Source organism: Dermacentor variabilis, chromosome 4, assembly GCF_050947875.1.
Source record: "Dermacentor variabilis isolate Ectoservices chromosome 4, ASM5094787v1, whole genome shotgun sequence".
NCBI classification, from domain to species: Eukaryota; Metazoa; Arthropoda; class Arachnida; order Ixodida; family Ixodidae; genus Dermacentor; species Dermacentor variabilis.
The window spans coordinates 227,039,724-227,065,967 of NC_134571.1; the positions used below are offsets into that span (position 1 = coordinate 227,039,724).

Below are 26,244 nucleotides of genomic sequence, written 5' to 3' on the forward strand. Positions count from 1 at the left end.
TGCATTTTCACTTGCAATCATCTTTTATGCATGAAAAGCTCATCGTACAGTTTATGAAAAAAATAACAGCATATTGTGATTTATCTTTCAGTTTTGGTAATGTGCAACGTACAAGGAATTCACTAATGGACGATATGCCGAAGAACTGGCCATTATTTCTGCGTGATGCTGTGCAAGCATGTGGCATTACCTTACAAGAGGCATCCACAAAGTAAGTTACAATTTACTTTTAAATGAAGCATGGTCATCAGAAAAAATATATTTATATTGCTAGTTAGAGTGGTTCGCAGAGTGTTTTTCCAAATGTGTACTATCCTTTATTTCTTAACTCATTGCACTACAGCGTTCTGTTTCGTATACTGGTATCAGGCTATTGCGCCTCCTGTACCTGAAAACAATGTAATTTTTGCCTGAACTGCAGCATCACTCACAAAATTTTTCTTTGCTAGAAACTATTTCAATTTGGTGGAGACCCAGCAGGGCGAAGTTTTGTCAATAATGACGTGTTTCATGCAGAGATGTTCTTGTTTAGGTCAATGGGCGAACATTGGAATGATATCAGCATACAATACAGAACTTCTTTTATTTGCAAAATAATTCTGACAGGCGGCATGCAATTGATCGGTCTAATTAAAAAGCACTAATTGACCAATGAGGCTTTACTACACTATTCCCATGGTTCACATCTGGAAAAACTACCTGTGCATCACTCTATCCGACAATATACATTTTTTTCTGATGTCCATGCCTCGTTTAAAATAAATTGTAACTGTGGGCAAACGTCGGGTTACTGTAACAGCTGCCGCAAAAAAATTGAGGGAATGTCTAATAAAAGTCTTCAGTTGTTCTTGTCAAGCCGTCAATTAGCCAACTTTTAGCGTAACGTTAGCAGGGCTTACTGAAGTACTTCTAGACGTCCATGGCTACAAAATGTCTTGATCAAGACAGCTACTAGGCTTTTGAATTAGCCGTTCAAGACATCAAATAGCTGCTTGCGTGTTTCGTGGGAAGTGCCACAACATCGATTTTCACTTGCGACTGGCATTTTAACTTTGAAAAAAGTCCTAAATGAACCGCCGACTTGGGACGCTGTATGGGCTGTTACTACTGATTTGGATAGCTGTTTCTTGTTCTTCAAGCGAATGATATGCAACGTTTCCTTAGTTCAGTGATGCCTTTCAGTAGACACGTCTGTCTAGTCATATATCTTCGTCAGAGAGGCGCAGGCTAGAGCCGGGAGCCTTCCGCGACAGCACATACATACCTGTGTTTATGACGCGTCACATCGGCGCTCATCGCTACTTGTGCTCGCACTGTACACATGAAAAAATGGTTTATTTAAGAACACTGATGCGAAAGCTGAAATATAGAGTGATTTATCCGTGTTAGACTTCTTGATTCCTGAGCCTAGGCGCGCCGAGAGCGTGCAGACGGACTCGGCGGATACGCTAGGCCTAAGCTTCGGTGGGCACCGATCTCGGCGCCTTTTTCTTGACGATCTTATGCAGTCAGCTGTTTCGATGCGCTTTGTTTACGATTAGGCGGACAAGCAGTCCAAAAGCGATGCAAAACCACGAACTGTCGATCGACGATACGGTATAGGCATGCCGTCAGCAAAAACGGAGTGCGGCTTCGCCGCATACATTTGGTTGCTTCCCAGGCAAGATGGCGGACCTACGCGCAACTCTGCTACCTGCGGTAGCATATGCAGTAACTCTACCGTTTCCTGCAAGCGACTCGTGTGCTGCTTGGTTATGCAAACCAAAAGGATAGACATTTGGGCGAGTTGGTACGTTAACATGATTTTGGGTTCTAGCGCGAAGTGAAACACGGACACAGAAAGGAAGCAGACAGGACAAGCGCTAACTCACAACTAAATTTTTATTGAAACGAAGAACATATATAAGGGCGATTGCAAAAAACGTAGCATGAGAACATGACAAAGAAAAGAAGTTTGCTGTAGTACCCTACATACATAGATTATCCCATGGATTAAAGAATGTGGCCAATAGGTATGACGTCAATACCGTTTTCTCGGCCCCACGCAAGTTGGCTAGCATGTGCCCTTTGATAAATAGGAGACTTGAACAGGAAGGCAAAAAAAGAAAAGATGATTGCGGGGTTAAACATGTGTCCCCCTTAGTCCCTTGCAACACGGGTATAGTTTATCACATTCCACTCGCGTGTGGGAAAGCTTACATTGGACAGAGTGGTAGGTGCATTAACATTAGACTAAAAGAACACAAACATTCACTAAACAACCCTAACGCATCACATTTAGCGGCACATTGTTTCGATTGTGGTTGCAATCCTTTCTTTGAAGACACGAAAATTCTTTCTAGACATAGATGCCAAACCACGCGGGAAATTATCGAGGCTTTCCACATAAAAAGGTTAGGAGACACTTGCGTCAGTCATGCTTCGTTGTCTCTGTTAGATTGCGAATTTGAGTACCTTCGCAATACGTGTACTAATCTGAAATAATTTTTGTTCTTTGACTTCCATACCCCCTGATATGTTTAACTGATGCTTTTTACTTTGTCATGTTCTCATGCTACGTTTTTTGCAATCGCCCTTATATATGTTCTTCGTTTCAATAAAAATTTAGTTGTGAGTTAGCGCTTGTCCTGTCTGCTTCCTTTCTGTGTCCGTGTTTCACTTCGCGCTAGAACCCAAAATCATGTATGCAAACCACATGGGTCCCAGAAATACCCAAACGGGTTCTTGTCTACGCATGCTGCTTGCGTCTACTAATCTATAGCTCTCTGATGTCAGCAGTATAAAAGAGGCTACAAAAATAGGGCTTTGAACTTCACAACTCCAATTTTGTTTCTTCTATACTCCTACAACCTAAATACTATGCTGTCATGACAGCGTCTGCCTAGCTCATTGCCACATTTTGCAACAAAAGCAGTGATCACTCAATTAGAGTTGCCTGACCTAATATTACTCTAAGAATTCTTTAAACAGTTCATTTTTTAAGCACGAAGCATGTCATGCCCAATTAGAGAATTAACCACGCAATAAGCTACTAGAAGCAGCTAAAAAGTCAGCAGTCTTCTGAAGTCAGCTTGATTTGCAGCTCCTAAAATTGGCTATTATTGAATTAGGGGAAGGAAAGAACAGCTTGAATAAACATGTCTCATCTGAAAGTTGGGGTGTGCTGCAGGCTAAGGCAGTGAAAGGAAGCCATTTTGGCATTGGTCTACCTCTGTCCCAAAACCAGGCACCGCAGCCGAGGCGACTTCACTTGGCTTTGACATCTTCAAATTCGCTTTCCAGAGCACAGAATACTCAGTCGAGGTGAGCTCAAGGCACATCACCCACATTGGAAATGCAAAGACGTACGGCCAAGAGAATGCCACCTTGATGAAGCAGACCTAAAATTAACAAATGACACCAACTATCCCATCTGCCACACCCTCCATTAAAACCAGAAGGTACACTTACTTAGCACGGGCAACTGGGGCCTTCATCCAGAGTGTCAGTGCGACTCTGCCCCAAGAGGCAGCGAACATTATCCAGTATAACACTTGATGTAGGGATGAAAATGTGCCAAATTAAAAAAATCGCGGTTTTAGGCTGGGACCATTTCTGTGATGCACTTGAGTCTGCAGAATGTAAAGGTGTTGGAGAATCGCTAGCAACATGCATCCTTTACACACTGCAAAGAGCGACATGCGAGCTAGAGCTTACTGGGGCAACATTCAGCCCTGACAAGCACCTGCTGCAACTTTGGGGTGAGCAAGCCAAGCTGCATACTACATACTTAAATTGTGGCTGCATGCAACAAACCATGGTCAATGTTCTGCACAAGACTGAGCAGGCAAAGATGTCATGCTAAGCAACTTGCCAGAGACTAGTGAATGGACCACTGTGTGTCATTTGAATGTATAGGTCTCAGTAAGATGCGACACATTCTCGGCTATAACAGGAAAACCAAATACTGTAATACTATTGAAAACATGCTGCTCGATCTTCAGCGCACATCTGAGTAATTTGAGGAACAAGCTGCAGATGCTTTCCCAAACAACATCACAGTGACTGACCGTCACCAGAGTTGTACGCACCTTAATGACCATTTGCCAAAGAAGAAATGGAAAGCCTCTTTACGATGGCAGAACGTGTCGTTGCTCTCGAGCATGTCAACACTTGAAGCGCACATGGCAAAAATGGAGCCATTTTGCAGATGTTGAGGAATCTCACCAAAACAAGGAAGCCAAGCACTATTGCTTGTAATCAATGAAATCTGGAACATTGAAGTCCCCCACAGAGTGGAAATACTTGGTCATGATGCCACTACCGAAACCAGGCAAGAAACCCAACACCATTGCCAACCTTTGATTAGTCTCACTCACATTGACAGTGTGCAAATTGACTGAAGGAACGTGCCTCGCGAGGCTGAACTACTGCATGGGAAAGACAAGACTTTCCATCTGTGCCAGATTGGTTTCTGGCCTAAGGTTAACACGTGCGACAATAGCCTCTTTCTGCATAAAAGCATCGCCAATACCAGCCACATCGAAGGAAAGATATATAGGTGCCGCAGTCGAACCAAGAAGAATGTTGAGCACAGTCTGCAACGAGGAGGTGCTGGTGGCCTTTTGTGAAGGCTGCCCAGGCATTAGGGTTGTCAGTGTTGCCAAAGCCTCTTATGCAACCAAATGTTTGAAATATGAAGTTACAGTAAACAGCCAAAAACTTTTGCCAACTGCACAGGTGGGAATGCAGGTAAAACCCGGACTAGCACACTTGGTTGCAGGAGTGGTTTGCTGATGTGGTAAGATGACTTAAGAGTTGGTGATAAGGTATACCGAATGCAGGTATGTACAGTATGTATATATACTGTTCGGCCGAAACAGGTGAATTTTCTGCAAAGCAATATCAAAAGCCAATTTTTTTTCAGGATGCCACTCATGTGCTTTACGCAAGTGTGGACAGGGTTATATAAAGCTGTATAGGCAAAATGATACAACTAGATACAGCTGTTAAGCATAATATTTTTTCTGGGCTAAGTTCTTGCTCCTTGAACTCATTAGAGATCAGTAACTGTAACACCAAAGTAGTGGACCATTACCAGAACAAAGGCATATAGTGTGCCCATCTCAATTCTTGTGCTTATGCCAGTCTTCTTTTTTACAGCAATAGCTGATATGGGCTAACTCCCCTGGTTCTTCTGATGTCTACTGGTGCTCTCACTGGAATTTCCAAATTTCTTGCTGGAATATTGCAAATAAAGTTCTCATTGTGCTGCGAGGATTCAAACATAGGATCAAAAGACTGGCAGTCCACAATTCTATATTTCAGCCACTCTGCTGAAGGTACGGTCATGGTGAATACTGATCCTGGAGAGTGCAATCTAGCCAATAGGTGCCATGATTGGCTAACACCTGCTCAATGTCTGCGTACTGTATATAGAGCTGGTGCCCACGCCTTCAAGTTCCGACACATCACCTTTCCACTCGTGAAGGCAGTCCTATGATAATTTTTCTTCTTACATGTAATGACAGTGATTGGGTGCATCTGCTTCATTAATCTTCTAGTGCTTTTGTTTTCCTCAAGCACAGTGCGAGACCTAGCTATGGGTAGCCCAAATATATATTTGAGAAAACCAGAACAAATTCAGCAGTAAGAAGCTAAAGGGTTGCTTTGGTGGAGACCAGTGGCCAATTCCGGATATGAAAAGGAGGAAGAAAAGTCGAGTTTTTCCACTTCAACACTGGGAGGCACAACTCCCACAAATAAATACGACTCGTACTTATTTTACTTCTCTAAAGGAGATTACTGACTTGCATTAGCAAGTGTTCACTTCAATAAACACCGCATGAAGCAACCTTCCTGCGCATATTTCACCAGCTACTACATCACTGTTTTGCGTTACGAGTGAAACTGCAATTTTCTTAATGCCACAACTTGCCCAATTTTGTATTTTGCAGCAGGGTGTTAGCAGTGCTATTAAGGCACTTAAATACTCGTGAACAGAGATAGAGAAAAAACATAGAAGAAAGCAGTGGCTTTTTGTGCGTAGGCTATGCCTACACCTGGCACTCTCATGGTAATTTCTTCCCTATCTGCTAAACCATCGTAAACAAGAAAAGCTTATACACAATTATTGTGCAAAGTCAGACCACAACTAAAGTGGAGGTATCCTTGGTAAGCAAAGTATATTTGATGGCATTTTCTGTGGACCTGCTATTGGGCTTTCTTTCCTTCCTTTTCAGCTGTGCAGGTTCATTAAGAAGCAACGAGACAGTTTGACAATTTAAACAATTGGAAGACTTAGCAAAACCTTTTTTGGGTTCTTTTTTCTTGGTTCAAGACTCTGCACATTGCATTTTAAGGCGTGTTTTTCATGTTTTTTGCTTTTGTGTTTTTTATGTGTAGGGCATGTTAAAATTTTTTGCACCATCCCAAGTATGTGGTGCTGTAGAGTTCTTGGATGGAGTCTTGCCCTCTCATTACGTACGATATGATGTCGGTTTTTTGTGTGCAAGGCTGTTTTACATTTGAGTGCGATTGTAGCATTTTGCCAAGTTTTGCCTCTGTCACCCAATCTTGAAAGATTGCTACACACTGCTGGTGGAATGACACATGTGACATTCTTTCTTTCAATAAAAGGAAGTCTCACTTATCCTGTGCACTCGTTGTCTTTTGTCGCTTTGAATTGCAATTTGTTGCCTATATTTGCTCTTTTGGTGCATTTCAGATTAGGAATGGCTATCATAGTTGACATCATTTAACCATATTGCACACAATGTGCATGATGTGTACTTGCAATATATGGCCACCAGAAATATAATAGAAGTTAATAATTCAAGAATAGTGCCTTTGCATGGTGGTGCAGCCATGAATTGTGACTATAAGTTACCAGCGGTGCAGGTAGCGCTGCTTGTGCAGAATATAGTTTAACTGTGCTAATTTTCAACATCATTGTTTTTATCTGCATTTGTATAGCTCCATTTCCTGTGAACAACACACATCTAGTGGAAGAGTGGCTTGCACCTGCAATTGGGGCCAATGAATAGCCAAATTTCTGCCTGCTTTCATGTTATTAGCATATCAGTAAAGGCAGTCGTTTTTATAGTAGCCCGTTTGCCCAGCGTAGAAGCCGCTGCGGGGTGTCAGGATCTCGTACACATCTTCAGCTTTGCAGGGGACACAGCATCTGGCACATAGTTTGTCACAGGCCATGTCTTTGGGGCAAGTTGAGTTTACTCACAGAGGGAGAACCAAGCTTGTTGGATATGAAGTAAACCGCCTGTATACTCATTGGCCTTCTTCATTTCGTGCGACATACGTGGTTGTAGAGACCCTTGTTTTAAGCACTTCTTGTCCAGCAGCAGTCTTTTGCTTTTGAAACACTAAGGATAGCTTTCAGCAAGCTGGACAAGAATAACACTGAAAAACCAGCATGTGTTAATTGTCCAACTTATCATACGAAGCTTCATACAGTATGATGAGGGCGTAAATAAATGAGGGTGTTCCTCAAGACCTTGTAGCACATGTCATAAGTTTGGAGCAACATGATGCACTTCTTGCACTTCTTTGATCGCATGCTATAGGTTCAGCAGGTGTGGCCATGGTTGAAGTGCAGTGCAAAGTCGAGAAAACATGTCTGTGAGCAGCACCCTGATAAAGGAGACACTGGGAAAACTAGTGGGAAGCCTGTTGAACATCTGGTTGACCCAGTTGCTTGGTTCATCAGGCAAAGTGTGATAAAGAGAAGGAAGTCATCAACAGATCAGAAGGTTCTTACATATAGACACTGTGCTAAGGTTCTCAGGCAGGTCTCTGTCATAACACAACAACAAGTCTTAGTGCACAAGCTATGCACAACCAACTACATATGCCTTCTGTTTGGACAAAGAACTGCTCATTGTAACTAACGAGGTTGGAGTGGACAAAAAAAAAACAGCAGCTCCATTAATCTGGTGTCACGGGTATCAAGTGTTTTGTAAGTGTGAAACGCCATACTCCTCAATGCCTTCTTGGGTAACATCAGCAAGAACCAGCTTGAGGCAAGGGGTAATAGATATCTTTACAAGCTAAAAATGCATGCATGCATGGAGAGCACATTGCGTCCAAAAAGTAGGCACTTCGCAGGGGCACTGGAGAAGAAACAGATTAATGACCGTGGACAAAGACAAGCTCCTCTGCTACTAAACACCCAGCACTGTTGCCATGTAACGACCTCTGAAACTATCCCTCTCAAAGAGGAAATCATCTTGGTGTATCCATAAAGAGGGCAGACAGGCAAAGCCCCTTCAGCAATGCTGCCAGCTTCAAAAGGCCCACTTTGGACTTCCTGCATGCTTCCTTCTTAGACTTTAATGGGTGCAAGCATTCTACTGTCCAAAAGTTGTCATTGAGAGCACTGTTGGTTTGGTGGCAATACAGTTCAGAAGCGATTGCAACAAACCTCCCTTCCTTGTTGGTCTGGAGGCTCACGAAGCGACACCATGAGACAAGCAAGGTGGCTGGATGCCTCTAAGCCCTTGCTCATTTATAACACAGTTCTGTTAGTAACAACCAAGAGACCTGAAACCAACAAGCTCAAGTTCGGCACTCGTGTGGTTACTGTGGAGGATCCATAATAAAAAGCACCAGAACAGAAAGCTCAAGGGAAAGGATAAAGCACCATGAAACACTTAGTATTGCTGCAGCCCCCCCCCTTCTTTTATTTTGTCTGGTCATGCTACATTTTTTTACTATAGATAGGCATGAACTTCTGTGTACAGCTTACTGCAGAGAGCATAGGTGATGTTCCCAATCAGTGTCCGATATTTATATACACTATGTGTTGGCTCAAAGAGGTTTGAAACACTGCAATGGAAGCTTCTAGTAGAAAAGGCGCCTGGAAGAAGAAGAAAAGAAAGCTGTGCTGCAACCATCTTGGCAACATCTTGTCCCCTTAATAAAAATTGTGATTCCATATGAAATTCAACCCTCCAGTTTAATGTACCAGCACACTTATGAACGAATCAATTCTCAAAGAGCATGTACAGTCCAGCCAGGCTTCCCTGCATGGGCATGAATCCGCATTGTGCTCCTGCATTGAAGGTGAATAACACGTTCCATAATGGCGAATGTGCTTTAGTAGGCTTCCCTGCAATATGATTTCGTAATGCACAAGGAATTGTCAATGAACCTTACCACGAGCACAGATGCACTTGCAGATTATATTACAATTGAATGTAATAAGCACAGGTAAACATATGTGGCCTTTTCACTCTTAGTACGCTTTACTGTACGATGCTTATTTCCACCCATGTATTGCGGTGTAGCAAGCTACAAAAGAAACGTTGCATAATTGAGCCTTTTAATATTACTTTTCTCGCAATACACCAGTGTTTCGCGGTAAAGCATACTGTCACTGGACATAAGAGTTCTTTAATTATGCGCTCGCGCAACCGCCGCTTCTCAGGTCGCCTAAGTGGACATACTACGCCGCGTGATAGCGGCCCCCTCCCACTTTTAGTATGCTTCACCGCGTAATTAAAATGTACTGAGGCGAAGAAGCAGCACATTTGTATTGAGTGAATAAACTGGTTTTTACAACAGTACAATAAACGCACACCATGCATCAGTCTACCACACGGAAGAGCGTCGGAACAAAAGGTAGCTGATTCACAAAGGCCGTGTAGCCCACTTATCAGTCGTAAAGGGTATTATGTGCAATTCAAAATTTCCGACACACAAAAATATGTTTATATGCTTACGTTCGTACTCCTTGCGTAATAAGACTGCCAGAACTTCCACAATAGAAAGTAATTTCCAACACGCAAACGCAAAGTATTGGACATATGCCTCGTTTTCAACTCGGTCATCATGCAAATGACATATAGCACGGAAAAACGTGAACATGCTGTGTGTTAGCATCGTAAACTTCATACTTGGCAAGGAGCACACCACAATCCTGCGACAGCCGCTAATCAGACCAAAACAGGAGCACATGCCTTTGAACGCGCAAATAGAGCCCCTAAACCACTCTGCTCCACCACCACCTTCACTGCACGGCTGCACCACTCGTTACAATTAAGCACAGCACACCAACCACATATTCAGCACTGAGAGAGAGAGAGAGAGAGAAACTTTATTTGGTTCATTCAAGGAATTAGCGTCTCGAGGTCTCCGTTGTCTTCTTGGGCGCCGGCGACTTGGAGCCTCTTCCGGCAAGGGTGGGCCCCTATTCCAGGGCTCCACTGAGCCTAGCTACCTCACTAGCGTGCTGCACTAAGGACCTTTGGGCCGTGAGCTCGCAGCTGGTAAGCCGACGCAGTCGCATTTACATGACTTGTAGCTAGCATCACATCCCTCGATGTCCGTTAAGCAAAGGCGGACACGGCGACGCCACATCGCGGTTCGCTGAACTGCGCTGCCGATTCGCTAGGCCACTTCGACATTTCAATTGTCACCACCACCGGGTTCTCAAGGAAGCACGGGTCGCACAACGCAGATTCTGTACTGCTAGAGCTCACGGCTTTCCGCCAAGTAACACAGAACCTACAACCAACATACAAGCAATGCAACCACAATCACATGAGCAATGTTGAACAACGCGCGGTCCGGAGAACGATCAAGTCGAGAACGAACACACGCCACGGCACCGCTCGGCCATAGAATAAAGAACAGCTTTAGAGAAGGAAAACTGTACCTTCCGCAGTGGTTCGAAAATAAGCAGCGGCAGCGCATGGAACTTACCTAGGTGGACGCCAGATAGCGCTGCTAAAACAGGAAGCGGATACACAGGAAAACGTATGCTGCCTGTGGGGTGGGCAACACAGCAACAAAGAAGGTCAAGCGGAAAGTCAGAGAGGCTGAATTAATCTCATGGGTGGCGGCAATGGAAAATAAACCTGCCATGAGTAACTACTTAAGAGGAAAAAACAAAATCAGGAAAGAAACCATTTATGATAACTCAAAGGGAGAAGAAGCATGTGCTTGCTGCGGTAAAGCTAGGGAAACGACGGAGCATATTTTATTAGAATGTGAAGACGTCTACCCAGCGGTCGATTTAGGCACCACTGGCCTCCTTGAAGCCCTTGGGTTCAGCGGGAGCAGTGGTAAAGCAAACAGGTCCGCAATAGACATTAGTAAGAGGCGATTGGAGGATCGGTGGAAGAAAAGTAGGGAAACGACAAAAGACGGAGACGTACAAAAGCACAGTTCGCAATAGGGGATCAGAAAATCGGGACGTGGTAGTTCATAGGTTTTTTTTTTTCATTGTTTAACCCAGGTAGGATATTAGGCAGCATAGTAGCAAGAGCTTGGTGGCGCAACCCACCGCCCCGTTCCAAAGGGGACGCTCATAACATCCATCCATTTATAGAGTTTCTCACTATAATACCTAGAGCAAAATCTGGCGCCACCATAGAGTTAGTAGAACAACCCTAGAGGAAAAGCTGGGCCGGAAAAGTGGGAACCTCTAGGGCGCCGCCCTGTTGCTACTGGTCAATATGGCCAGCGCAATTAGTATTGAAAGAGCTGAAAGCAAGTACAGGTCACCTTATGCTTTCTCATCTAAAAACGCATACCTGATGGCTTTATGAAGGTGGTACGTTAATATTAAGTTTACAGAAAGCGATCGCTAAGTCCGCGACTTATGTAAATCACGATGTACGCATTCATGCAATAAAGGATGCCGCCAATTTCGGTTTCGAATCTGTTTTTTGGATGCGTAGTAGTTTCGTACAGTTTAGGTTTGACATGCGATCGCGCGTCGACATCGGACGGTATGGCACACACACTCGTGCCTTATGTGCCACCGAAGCCCCGAAGTGCTCTCGCATATACCTTCACATGTAAGTAAACAGATGTATCTCCTTGTTGAGAATATCACGCGAGTAGGCAGCTCTTGTGGTGCATCACAATCGTTTGAGAAGCGTCACAGTATAGCATTTTTCTGCATGCGGAGCGGTGTTTTTATTTGCAGGTTTCCCTTCAGTAGGAAATTGCTGGACAGGCGGACCAGCGCACCGGAATTCTACTGGCGAAGCCGCAAGCAACTCAAAGAATCTGTTTAATTGTTGCACTTTGAACAATCATGCTTCTACGAAGGCCACAGCAGACAAACAGCCTGATGCCGAGTATTTCTGTGCCACGAAGTAATCAAGAGGCGAGTGCCTAATGCGGACGAAATCGAGTGCATCGAGACTTAGAACGACAGAAAGCTGAGCTAGTTGGTAAGGATTCATTATGCAAAACAGAGGTGAGGCGTGCAGACAGGAGAAAAGAGTAGAGAAGTGGGCGGTGCTCGTGTTGTTTGCTTGTAAATACTCTACTCTTGTGTCCTGTCTGCACGCCTCACCTCCGTCTTGCATGACGAGTGCATCAACCCACATATTAATAGCGTAGGCGTTTTATTAACTGTGCAATATTTTCAACACTTCCTTGCATGCCATTTCATGTGGAATATCTTTTCTGGTCACAAATTTGTGCAGCGAATCTATTTGCATGATTGACTCCGGGCCTGCGGGAACGTTCACTTGCACTTGATGCTGAGTCTTTTACATGTATCCATAAACTGCAGATATGCACATCAGATCCCTGCGAGCATTTTCAAAAGTCAATTATTTTAGACAACAGGCACATATGCAATACTGACGTAATCCCGAGTACCACTAAGCAGCTGGGACACATTTTTGTTGACCATACTCGCAGGTAAAATAAGTAGATCATGTGGACGGCTCCAGCTCATTCTCCTTAAATCAGTGTGTACAAGGGGTATGCAAAAATAATTCTTTTCTCGCGCACCGATTATTTTGCTCTATAAGCAAGAGAACCCACCACGTTAGTGTAACGTATCTTGCACATCACACTAATATGTGCTTTAATTTACCAAGTGAGATGAGTTACTTTTATGGCTCATTCAGTCATATCACACTGCAAGCTGCATTCATCAATCTTCAATTGGATTTTGCAAATGTTTAATGAAACATGTTTCCCTTTTATGCAGATATGCAATGGCAAGCCCTTCCGTGTGTTCCAAAGGTAAAATATAAGCTCTAAATTAAAAAAGACATTTTTAGTCAGAAACAAGCAAAAATGGTGAACGCAGAGTATCGAAGCCCAAGGTACAGAAATTATGAGAAGTGTCGAATGATTTTAAGGAAAGAGTCGTATTTGAAAATGCAAGACTCTTTAGTGGAGGTCAAGCAAGTCAATATAGGTAGAATACTCTGCAAAATTATGCGAGTGAGGGGATGTCAAACAATAGGTCAGGAAATGCGTTGTTCTTCTGCAAAAAAAAGGTGATTGCCATTACATAAGTAATTTTAGCATCATGAGACTGGTGCTTGATAAATTCAGAAATAAACCAAAAAACAAGACAAGCAAAAATAAAAAAACAATTTAATGATGCTCTCTCCACACTGGCATAAATAAAAACAAACACATCACATCTAATGTGGACATATGAGACGCCTTGTGAAACACTAAAGGAAAAATTCAGTTTCGAGCTATGGAACTTGCCGCATAGATGTGGGGGGCCTTGCACTAATAGTGATAGTTACCACTGCATTTAGAAATTGAAAGCATTCGTGCAGACAAGGATGATTCTTTATATTTTTGGCTACCACTTCAAATGCCTCCACCAAGTGTTACAATGCTGCACGCAGCCATACTAAGGATCTCACAGCAACACCTGCAGGTAAAAAGCAAAAGCAGTCAGTCATGGTGTGTACTGGACACCATGTTTGAAAATTTTTGGGCAAGAAGAGTGCAAGAAGCAGACATAACTGCATTGATTTCAATAATTTCCCATTTGAATGGCCTTTTCTTTTTGCTTAGACAATGCCTACGCCTAGTCACAGCAGCTCCCTCATACAGACTCCGCAAGCCAAGAGGCCGTGGAGGCAAATGCAGGTAAGAGGCAAGAAGCAATAGCACTGGTATCGACATTCATCTAATTTCTTCCTTTTTCTTTCGTTTAGGCAGCCAGCACACCTCGAACAGCCACCTTGACTGCGGGTGTGTCACCCTAGTCACCAAGGAAACATTTGAGGGAAAGCGGCAGGCAATGTGAACAGCCACTTCTCCATGTAAACGATACTCTTTCTCTCGGATGACTCCTGCGCCTCGCCACGCCAGCACACTTGTGCACAAAGATGCCGTGGAGGCACGTGCAGGTCGGAGGCAAGAAGCAGTGGCACTGGTGTCGACATTCACCCAATTTCTTTTTCTTACACTGAGGCAGCCAGCACACCTCAAACAGCCACCTTGACTGCGGGTGTGTCAGTAGATTCCTGTTGTACACATGCTCATAATAAACTTCAGTAAACTTGAACTTGATAATAAACTTGAAGGCAAATGGGACATTGATGCATTATATTTTTGAACATTTATTGTACACATACAATGTATGTTGCACTTTGCAGTGCTACAGAGCGTATCTTGAAGCTTCCCCCTATATTTTGCACCTTTAATTACGTATGTGTTGTGTGGCCCTCAATGCAGTTCATGTTCTAGCAGCTGCTTTGTCTGTGTATCGCACATTGGCTTAAGCTTGTGATATCCACATACTTCTCTCACATATACAAAATAAAGTTCTATGTAGTCCTCAGTGTTACAACAAAAAATGAAAGTAAACAATCCAATCGTGGAATTGTGTTTATTACAGTGATTCCTATGGCAGTTACTGACAAGTTGACAACTTGAACTGGTCAATCCGTTCACAGCCTGCTCTATTTTTCAAAAATAAAGGAGGCTATGATCCGTTATGGCAAGGAATTGTATGTATACATAAAAAGAGGGGGGGTATGTGTGTGTGTGTTTGTAGTAGGGGGTATAAGATTAGGGCGGTACGAAAAAATGTACCAACACCGTCCTCTAGACCCATTGCGTTAAGGTACCGTAACAAAGCGTATTATGCATAAAGTTCACACAACCAACTCTGATATTACTGCACACGCCAGGCGACTCTAGCTAAATTTGTCATGACGCATTCGCGACTGCACCGGATGCCCTCCATATTATTCTCTTTAATCGTGCACACTGCACCGACGCAAAAGAAAGATCATGGGCGCAGGTGCCTTTAAGGTATCTCGACCTTGCGAGGCGCTGCTGCGCGTGCCAGGGGAGCTGTCCGTGCGAACACTCCCTGGCACACACCTGCCTCGGCGGCCCCAACCTACGTACCGCCCTGCTTCGAGCTTTGATCCCCCCACTGTCCCTTGGGTGCCCTGGAGTTCCTGCGCCGCGTGCTTTATTATAATCTCAGGTGCTCTCCTGAAGCCTGTTTAGACTTCCGTTTGCCGGTTACATGTACCCTACAGCTGGATCAGTACTTATAATAATAAAAAAACCCGATCTATCGTCGCGACGATAGATCGCGAAAGCGGCTTTTGCAACATACCGCGCCCGTGCGAAGAGAATTGCGGAACGCCAACGAGGAATCTCACCACAGCTTCGAGCTCGTAACCTCGTCGAGTGACACTCCTGCAACAGGCGTGACCGCTGAAAACCGCATACCGCCGGAAACTTCAACAGGATCATCCCTCAGTTGCATAACCGCCCCCTGTACGGCAAACATCGACTACACCCACACCGTCCCGCAACATAGAATAAAGAACCAACTTATAAAGCCCAAACACACGGCTGCACGCACACATCACGACACTACAAGCGAGACGCCATGCTGCTACGCTGCTACGGTTGCCGGATTAAAACTGACTACTGTCACCAAGTCTAGCAAGCGTCTCAGGAGCTGGCAACCTCGGCGCGTAGCAACATGGCGGCGCTCTTGCGGTTCCCGATTTCAATGCATGGGCACATAGAGTTTCTCACTATGTAGTGAGAAACTCTATGCATGGGCATGGCATGGGCCCTATGGGTCGAAAACAGTCTGACGCCGACTGCCTATCACACGCCCCCATCGATCCCCCGCCGGAAGACGACGCCTTCCTCGGAATAAGCGCAGAAGACTTCACTAACTATGGGTAGCTTGTCCTCTAGAGTCAGTACAGTAACTCTATGGGCGCCACCGTCTATGGGAGCATAGAGTTTCCTACAAAATTACGTAGGAAACTCTATGTATGGGAGTTTCTTAAGGGGGCACCGTGCCGTCATGGGAATGACGGTATATGTATAGTGCCTATAGCATAGAGTTTCTCACTACATTACCCAGAGGGAAATCTGGCGCTGCTGCGCTGTGGTATGCATGGGAATGCCGGTATATTGTGACTTCGGATTGGCATCGTTCTTGGAGAGACAGGACACCTTGAAGACGCGCTTGGCAAGCACCGTTCCGTCTGTCACAATGAGTCATTTTCTACTAAAACAGCACGTCAAAACTTGTTTTGGTTTTATTATTACGCAAAAGCATGTTTGCTTAACTATAAGAACTTGTTATTGCGTGTACGATTATATGTTACGTAAAAAGTATCAGCGGGCCGCTAAAGTTCGAAGACAGACGACACGGTTCGCGCTCGCTTTGAAACAGTTTGTCGTCTGTTCGTGCTTTTCTTCCCTTGGTCATGCATTGTAGGTGAGTAAAGATGTAATATGCGTGAACGGAAACATTTCATGAAGATTTTACTTTGAGAACGCGTTATTTGTGTAGCCATATCCACGTTTTAGACGAAGCCTCGTACAACACCAGCCAACACGAGCCTCGCAGACACACATACCGTCATTCCCATGACGGCACGGTGCCCCCTTAAGAAACTCCCATAGACGGTGGCGCCAGATTTCCCTCTAGGTGTTATAGTGAGAAACTCTATGGCCTATAGTATATGTGTCTGCGAGGCTCTTGTTGGCTGGTGTTGTAAGAGGCTTCGTCTAAAACGTGCATATGGCTACATAAATAACGCGTTCTCAAAGTAAAATCTTAATGAAATGTTTCCATTCCCGCATAGAGTTTCTCACTATAATACCTAGAGGGAAATCTGGCGCCACCGTCTATGGGAGTTTCTTAAGGGGGCACCGTGCCGTCATGGGAATGACGGTATATGTGTCTGCGAGGCTCGTGTTGGCTGGTGTTGTAAGAGGCTTCGTCTAAAACGTGGCTTTGGCTACATAAATAACGCGCTCTCAAAGTAAAATCCTAATTAAATGTTTCCATTCACGCATATTACATCTTTACTCACCCACAATGCATGATCAAGCGAAGAAAAGCAAGAACAGACGACTAACTGTTTCAAAGCGAGCGCGAACCTTGTCGTCTGTCCTCCAACTTTAGCGGCCCGCTGATATTTTTTACGTAACATATAGTCGTACACGCAATAGCAAGTTTTCATAGTTAAACAAAACATGTTTTCGCGTAATAATAAAGCTAAAATAGCTTTTTACGCGCTGTTTTAGTAGAAAATGAATCATTGTGACAGACGGAACGGTACTTGCCAGGCGCGTCTTCAAGGTGTCCTGTCTCTCCGAGAACGATGTCAATCCGAAGTCACAATATACCGGCATTCCCATGCATACCACAGCGCAGCAGCGCCAGATTTCCCTCTAGGTAATAGTGAGAAACTCTATGCATTCCCGCATATTACATCTTTACTCACCCACACTGCATGAACAAGCCAAGAAAAGCAAGAACAGACGACCAACTGTTTCAAAGCGAGCGCGAACCTTGTCGCCTGTTCTCCAACTTTAACGGCCCCCTGATACTTTTTACATAACAGATAGTCGTACAAGCAATAAGAAGTTTTCATAATTAAACAAAAGATGTTTTTGCATAATAATAAAGCTAAAACAGCTTTTTACGACCTGTTTTAGTAGAAAATGAATCATTGCGACAGACTGAACGGTACTTGCCAGGGGCGTCTTCAAGGTGTCCTGTCTCTCCGAGAACGATGTCAATCCGATGTCACAATATACCGGCATTCCCATGCATACCACAGCGCAGCAGCGCCAGATTTCCCTCTAGGTAATGTAGTGAGAAACTCTATGTATCCATCCATCGGAAATGCGCATTTTTTTGTTTTTTTTTAGAGCATAATCCAATATGGCCGCTTTTCGCTGGTCGTGTACGCTTGTATCCGCTCGTACGCGCCGTACTCGCCGCGCCATTCTCGTGCAATAGCAGAAATAAAATTTGTATGTCGAGATACGCTGGAATCTTTGACGCGAGCTCGTAAACGGCTCACCGTCGTCGTCGCACATGGCGGTCTAGTAACGAGCGACAACCAGCGACGCAAGCAGATTGGACGGAGTGTCCCGCCTGTTTGCAGAGGCAGTCGTCGTTAAAGATGAGCAACTTGCATTGCGAAGCAATCGGGTGAACTAGGCATGTGCTGCCGCAGCCAACACAGCGACATGGACTACCCGGCATTTTAGCGTTAACTCCTTTCCAACCTGCACGTTACTATGTGTGGCTCGCACTTGGTCTCCCACATTGTCTCAATATGGACAAGTCGCTTTCGGGGGGATCACCTTCATCAGTCACTTTTGCGCGCTTTTGCGCCCAACTTCACACACGTCGGACCATGTAGGCACGTATGCCGGTCTCCGTTCGTGCTTAATCGCGGCCGAGAAAGGCAACAGGCACAATTTGCCCATGGCTGCAGCAGGAAAGACTGAACGGGGAGCACGAATCACGGTGTGTAAATTGGGAGTCTATGTCGCTGTGCAGATTGCAGGAGCAAATGCTTACTTCGAGAGACTGCTTTCCAATGCAACTGACCAGGCCGCCACATCCGATAAGCATAACACGGCGACCGTAACCAAGTGAGATAACAGCAAAAATAAACGGCAATCATTCACCACATAGTGTTCAGACAATATATTATACATTGGCTACGAACCATACAGCAACAATGTGCATTCACGTACACGGGTCTCTTACGGTACATTCAGCCGCCTACCTACAAGCATAGTGCTTGCCTTCATCGCATGTGGTGGTCTGGTAATGAGTGACAACCAGCAGCAGAAACAGACTCGGCAGAGTGTCCCACCTGTTTACGGCGACAGTCGCCGTTAAAGATGAGCAACTTGCAGTGCAAAGCAATCGGGTGATGCAGGCATCTGCAGCCGCAGCCTACACAGCGACATGGATTACCCGGAATTTTAGCATTGACTCCTTTCCAACCTGCACAATTATTTTCTTTGGAGGGCCGCTAATGTGTGGCTCACACTTGGTGTCCCGCTTTGTCTCAATATGGGAAGTCGCTTTCGTGGGCATCACCTTCGGCAGCCATTTTGCGGGCCTTTCCACCCATACGGCTATCGACTTCATACACTTCGAACCATGTAAGCACATATGCTGGTCTCCATTTTGAGCAAATCATGGCTGAGGTAGGCCACAAGCACAATTTGCCCATGGCTGCAGCAGGAAAGGCTGAACAGGGAGCACGAATCACAGTGTGTGTAAATTGGGAGCCACTGTCGCCGTGTGGACTGGAGGAGCAAATGCTTACTTCGAGAGACTGCTTCCCAATGCAACTGACCTAGCCGCCATATTCGAAAAACATAACATGGCGACCGTAACCAAGTAAGATAGCAGCGAAATTGAACAGCAATCAATCAATGCATGAGGTTCAGAGAATACATTATACGTTGGCTACGAGCCATATGGTAACAGCATTCACATACACGGGTCTCTTAGGATACATTCAGCCGCCTACTTACAGGCATAATGCTTGCCTTCACCGCATGTGGTGGTGTGGTAACGAGCAACAACCAGCAGTACAAACAGATTGGAGAGAGTGTCGCACCTGTTTGAACCGACAGTTGCCGTTGAAGATGAGAAACTTCCATTGCGAAGCAATCAGGTGATGCAGGCATCTGATTATCCGACATTTTAGCGTTAACTCCTGTCCAACCTGCACATTTCTTTTCTGCCGAGGGCCGCTAATGTGTGGCTCACATTTGGTGTCCCACTTTGTCTCAATATGGACAAGTCGCTTTTGTGGGCATCACCTTCGGCAGCCATTCTTGCGGGCCTTTCCACCCATACGGCTATCAACTTCATACACTTCGAACCATGTAAGCACATATGCTGGTCTCCGTTTTGAGCAAATCATGGCCGAGGTAGGCCACAAGCACAATTTGCCCATGGCTGCAGCAGGCCAGAACGAACGGGGCGCACCAGTTACGGTGTGTGTATACTGGGAGTCTATGTCGCTTTGCGGACTGGAGGAGCAAATGCTTACCTCGAGGGACTGCTTACCAATGCAACTGACCAGGCCCCCACATCTGAGAAACGTAACACAGTTACCACAACCAAGTGTGGCAGCAAAACCAGATTCTGCAATCAATCATTCAGTGTAGGTTGCGCAAAGACCCAGGCTATCGAGGAAGAAGAGCAATCGTCAACGAGACTAGGAATATGGGAAATGAGAAAGCTTGCATTCAAGAGAGAAGCCACTCTGCTCTGCAAGCATTGAAGGCCAAAAACATCAAGAAAAGTAAAATGGTGCATAGCAAACGGTGTGTAGGTTAATGCAAGACACATGTCGATGTTGCATCAGCTATTTCAGAGAGGAAGTGTGCATGACAGCATACACTAAAAGGTACTGCTACAGATATGTTATGCTGCTAGACAGTGACTGGCATTAAGTATCAGCGAAGAATCGGTTGACCTTTATGTTTGGATGAGGATGAATGATCTCTAACGAGAATGGGCAATGAAAAAGCTTGCATTTATAGAAGAAAAATTACACTTGGCACAAATGAAATTGACATGGCCAGGAAGCTGATTAAGGACAAACTGACGGAACCCTTTTGTCCAGTGTCGTCTGTGCTTGATCAGAAGTTGCAGGTGCATCTGAAGACGAAGAATTTCCATAAAGTCCTTTTTGAGTTACCTGGATGACTCAGCCAATTTGTCCGTGCTGGTGGAATGGTGGCTGAAGCTCTTTTCAGTCTTGACACAGTGCTCTGCAGACTTGATATCTCATGCAAATTCTTCTGCATGCGCTTCTTTGTTCGTGGTGTAAAAGCCTTGCAAATTCGGCTCCAGCCCCTTTCTGATGGTGTGGATAGGAGCTCCTGTGTTGACCAAGATATGCTTGGCATGGACTCTGTTGGGGCAGAACGGTGACACATGAGATACAGCACAGATTAGCCAAACTCATGCGTGTTTTCTTTAATGTTCGAACCAATTATACTGAACCATAAACATGAACAAACATTTATTTCTGCTGCAAACAAATGACATGTATCTGAAGACTAGCAAGCCAATACAGCATATATCAGGCACATTTATTTCTGAACCACGTATTGTTTACCTTGCAGTAGCAGCCAATGTCCACACAATGGCCTTGTTGTAGCAGGCCGCAGCTTCTGTTTAGTGTGTAGAGTGTGTTGCTTTATACTGGTGCCATCCTCATTACTGCATGTCTGGAACAGAAATTTTGACTGAATCAGAAATTGAAAAAGCACAATTTTGCAATATGAAATGCAAAAAGGTGTGACATATATATTGTAATGGTTTGCGACTACAGAACACATGCAAATGTACACGGTCTGTTCTAGGGTGCTTAAGCAGCCCGTTAAATAAATATTGCCATTGTCTATAAAATTTATGTCTGCCTAACTATACAATGCATGTAAACATCTTAAGTATTATTAAGATCACAAATGAGAACATTTGTGCGTTCATTTATACACTGGAAGAGATCACACTGCTGGTTTCACAAGCAAATAGATGAAAGACATGAAGCTATTAGAAATGATGCAGTCTTTTTGTGCATGAACGTGATGCACCGCTTCACTACTGCAAAAATAAATGCCCTACGGTAAACCAAACTGAACAGCAAGAACATTTGGAACTAACAAATACGAAATATGGGTGAATTATCACGCTTGCAACTGCTTAATACATCAAATTCTGTACTTTCACATCATTTTACCAAATGATTATTCGGTTCTGTGGACGAAAGAAGTTGCCGGCGAACTAAGAAAAAAGTTTTATATGTATATTGTTAAGGCTACCCAGTCACCTATGGCCACGGCTACAATAAGATGAAAAATGAGACGCGCGTTCCGATATCACTCTTTCTTTCCCGATTGTGTGTGTATAACGACAGCCTCGCAAATAACGGTTTATTTAGGAAACAGCAACGGAGGATCCCGACTGCCATATGTTGTGCAGGATCTAGTTCGTTAACTTGTCTCCGCCTGTGTGTTAATGAGGCGAATATTATATAACGATTCAAGCAGCGGTGTTAAACGACTCACCGTTACTGCCGTTGTCAGCCGCAGCAGAATCCAGCTCCCATTTCGATGCAGACGTGTTCGAATGGCTCACGACCGAAACCCAACTTTCGGGCTCACATGTCCACTTGCAAACACGTCACTTCACCCCAGGTTAAACAACGCGAGACATTTAAGCGCAATAAACTAGTTTTAGCGAAAAAGAAGCAACCAGTCTGAGTGCACGAACGAATGAATCCGTGCCGCCATGAACTCTAAAATACCGGTAAAAATTTTAAATCCAGGTATGAGGTCACGTGAAAGATCGATGATGCTGAACGCTATTTGCATTTATAGTGACAAAGAAACAATAAACTTACTTACAAACAGTACAATATCTAATTAGCAATGATAATTTCGCCCTCTTTTTTATGTAATGGAAATGCTTCGGTAAGAGAAAGTTTGTAAGGTAATATAGATGGATGGATGTTATGAGCGTCCCCTTTGGAACAGAGCGGTGTGTTGAGCCACCAAGCTCTTGCTACTATGCTGCCTAATATCCTACCTAGGTTAACCAATGAAAAAAGAAAAAAAAAAACACTATGAACTACCACGTCCAAATTTTCTGAACCCTTATTGCGAACTGTGCTTTTGTGCGTCTCCGTCTTTTGTTGTTTCCCTACTTTTCTTCCACCAATCCTCCAATCGCCTCTTACTAATGTCTATTGCGGACCTGTTTGCTTTACCACTGCTCCCGCTGAACCTCAGGGCTTCAAGGAGGCCAGTGGTGCCTAAATCGACCGCTGGGTAGACGTCTTCACATTCTAATAAAATATGTTCCGTCATTTCCCTAGCTTTACCGCAGCAAGCATATGTTTCTTCTTCCTTCTTATATCTCGCTTTATAGGTGCGTTTTCTAAGGCATCCCGATCTCGGCTCGAAAAGTAATGAGCTTCCCTTTGAGTTAGCATAAATGGTTTCCTTCCTGATTTCGTTTTTTCCTCTTAAGTAGTTACTAATGGCAGGTTTCTTTTCCATTGCCACCACCCATGAGATTAATTCAGCCTCTCTGACTTTCCGCTTGACCTTCTTTGTTGCTGTGTTGCCCACCCCACAGGCTGCATAGTTGCTGGTAAGCTTCCTAGTTCTTTTCCTCCACTGTGAATCAATGTTTCGCCTGTACAGATACCTGAACACTCTCCCAGCCCATTTACTTTCTTCCATATTCCTCAGCCGTTCTTCATACTCAATTTTACTGCGAGCTCCCGCACTTCAAAACTAGTCCAGCCCATATCCCCCTGCGCAGCTTCATTTGTAGTCTTCCTGTGAGCCCCCAATGCGAGGCGACCCACTGCCCTTTGGTTCCCGTCAAGTCCTGATTGTACCCCTGATTTAAAGCAAACAACCGCATTTCCAAAAGTAAGTCCTGGAACCATTACCCCTTTCCACATACCTCGGAGGACCTCGTACCTATTGTATCCCCGTAGCGCTCTGTGCTTCATTATGGCTGCATTTCTCTTTCCCTTGACTGTTATGGTTTTTTCCTGTGTTTCCATATATCCATTGCATTCGTTTATCCATATACCAAGGTATTTATATTCTGTTACCCGAGGTATTTCTTGGCCCTGTATCTCCACTGTCTGTTCACTGTTTTCATTGAATACCATAACACTTGATTTTCTAACACTAAATTTCAAATCTAAATTGTTGCCTTCCTGTCCACAGATATTTGCCAGAACGTTGCAAGTCACTTTGCTTGTTAGCGAGCAACACAATGTCGTCCGCATAAAATAAACCTGGGAGTTGCTGCTCTATTACTGTACCTGCCTGTTTGTATTAGAGATTAAACCCGATATTACTTCCTTCTAGCACCCTCTCCATCCTCACCATGTACATCATAAATAGCAGCGGAGATAAAGGGCACCCCTGCCTCAGTCCCTTGTGGATATGAACTTCCTCCGCGCTCCTCATCCCTTCCCATTCAACGCAAACGGTATTTTCCAGGTAAATCTCTCTCTCAAAAGCTGTAGACAATCGTTACCTAAGCCTTCCAGAATATCCCACAAAATGTTGCGCTCTACGTTGTCGTAGGCTCCTGTAATGTCCAAAAAGGCCACATACAACGGTCTGCTTTCTGCTTTTGATATTTCAGTACACTGAGTAAGAGCAAACAAGTTATCATCCAAACGCCTACCTATTCTAAAGCCATTCTGAAGCTCTCCCGAAATGCCATTATTCTCTGCCCATGCTTGAAGCTTTAATTTGATTGCCTGCATCGCTTGCCTGGATATTACCGATGTAATGGTCAACGGTCTATACGAGTGAATTCTGTCTTTCTCCCCCTTACCTTTATAAATTAAATTCATTCTACTTTGTCGCCAACTGTCTGGTATTCGTCTATCTTTTAAAGTTTTTTCCACTGCTTTCACCAGAGCTTCCTTACTTTTTGGTCCCAGTTCATTTACCAGCCTAACGGGAACCTCGTCTAGCCCTGTGGCTGTGCACTTAGGAATTTTCTCCTCCGCTTTCTTCCAGTCTAAATTTGTCAGCACCAGCTCCTTTTCCACTCGGATCTCTTTCATACTCTTTATTTCTTCAAATACAACCTCGTCCTTGCCTTGGAAAGATTCGGCTGTTACTTTTTGGATGTAATTTATTGCCGCTTCTTTTTCCAGTCTGTTTTCATCTTCGTCTAGGATATGTTGTTGTATTGTTGACTTCCTGCCTAATAATTTTATGTGATTCTAAAATACTCTAGGTGCGGCCTTCTTTTTCTCACGTATTTCTGACAACCAACGTTCACTTTCACCTTTTAATTTTGCTTGCACCATTATTTGGACCATAGACTTTTTCTCCCGGTATATTTCCCATTTACTGGTTACTTCATCCTGTAGCAACTGCGCCTTCTTTGCCTGCCTGTGCTCTCGAGATGCTTTGTGTCGTTCGGCGATCGCTTCTCGTATCTCCTTGTTCCACCAGCTTTTCGGTTTCTTTTTTCGTTTCCAACGAACATGCTGTTTCTCTTTCCGTATTTCTGTCGTTATTACACTTAGAAGTTCACCATATTCTCACTCCTTACTTGGCCACTTGCCAAGTTCTTCCTCAAATCTAGTGACTATATTTGCTATTTGTTCAGCGTTCAAATTTGGACTGGCCATTTTGCTTTCCTTGCTCTCTTTCTCAACTACATATCCCATTTTCAAAATGATGCGTTTATGGTCACTCCCTATGCTGCTAAACCCTTCCGCATCGATGACCATTTCTCTCAACTTATCATGAATTCCTTCTGTCATCAGACAGTAATCAATGGTCGATTGCCGGTTTCCCACTTCCCACGTGATCTGTCCTTCACACTTAGGCCCTGTATTCACGATCACGAGGTTATATGTTGCTTGCAAAGGTCTAGCATTGACTTCCCTTTATTGTCGGTATAGCCATCTAAATCCTGTATGTGGGCATTCATGTCACCTAATAGGACAATCTCAGCACAAGTCCCGAAACCCTTAATATCAGCGCTTATGCATTACACTAACTCTATATTCTTCTCTGTGCAATTTTTTCCGTTCCACAAATATGTAACTCCCAGCCAAGTTTCTTTCCCACTCATTGTACCTGATAACCAAAGATGCTCTTGACATTGTGAATTTACTCTTTCCCATTTGGCTCCCTGATGAATGAGCATTCCGACTCCCCCTCCCTTTCTTTCCGACTTAGTTCTGTTGCACCCCTTCCCAAACATAATTCTCAATAACTGGCGGCTGTTCTGAGTCTCTAAGGTGCGTTTCTGTAACCGCATACACCCCTATTTGTTCTCTATGTAACTGCTCCTCAATCTCTGCCCACTTTTCCTTTCTTCTGCTGCCCTGCATGTTTATGTAGCCTATTGCATGGCGAGCTCTTGTTCTTGCTTTCCTCCTTTTTCTGTTATCGACGGCGATGCTCTTCTGATGTTCCTCTAGGGGACCTTCTTCATTACTACCTACTCTGACCTCCTGAGCACTCACGGGCCCCCTAAAAAAGCAACAGCGCAACCCCCAAGTCGCCAGCCCACTTCTCGTGCTAGCCTATAATTGAAGTGGATCCCATCTCGTTTAAAACAAAACTCACTTCCCTGTTTACTTCGACAACCTCGAAGCCCTTCTCTCGGCTCATTTTCCATATTGCCTCATTGGC

General features: G+C 44.3%; 2 long non-coding RNA genes across 2 annotated transcripts; one reads left to right on the plus strand and one right to left on the minus strand.

Annotated features, from left to right (window-relative positions):
• The first annotated feature begins 11,660 nt into the window (after positions 1-11,660).
• Positions 11,661-14,315, plus strand: LOC142580144 (uncharacterized). The gene is made up of 3 exons (XR_012827586.1): positions 11,661-11,801; positions 11,933-13,863; positions 13,932-14,315. It is a non-coding gene; the product is annotated as an uncharacterized LOC142580144 (long non-coding RNA).
• A 5,447-nt stretch (positions 14,316-19,762) lies between these two features.
• On the minus strand, positions 19,763-23,802 carry LOC142580145 (uncharacterized). Its single transcript, XR_012827587.1, has 3 exons — positions 22,117-23,802; positions 21,165-21,276; positions 19,763-20,957 (listed from the first exon to the last, which is right to left on the minus strand). It is a non-coding gene; the product is annotated as an uncharacterized LOC142580145 (long non-coding RNA).
• Positions 23,803-26,244: the final 2,442 nt, after the last annotated feature.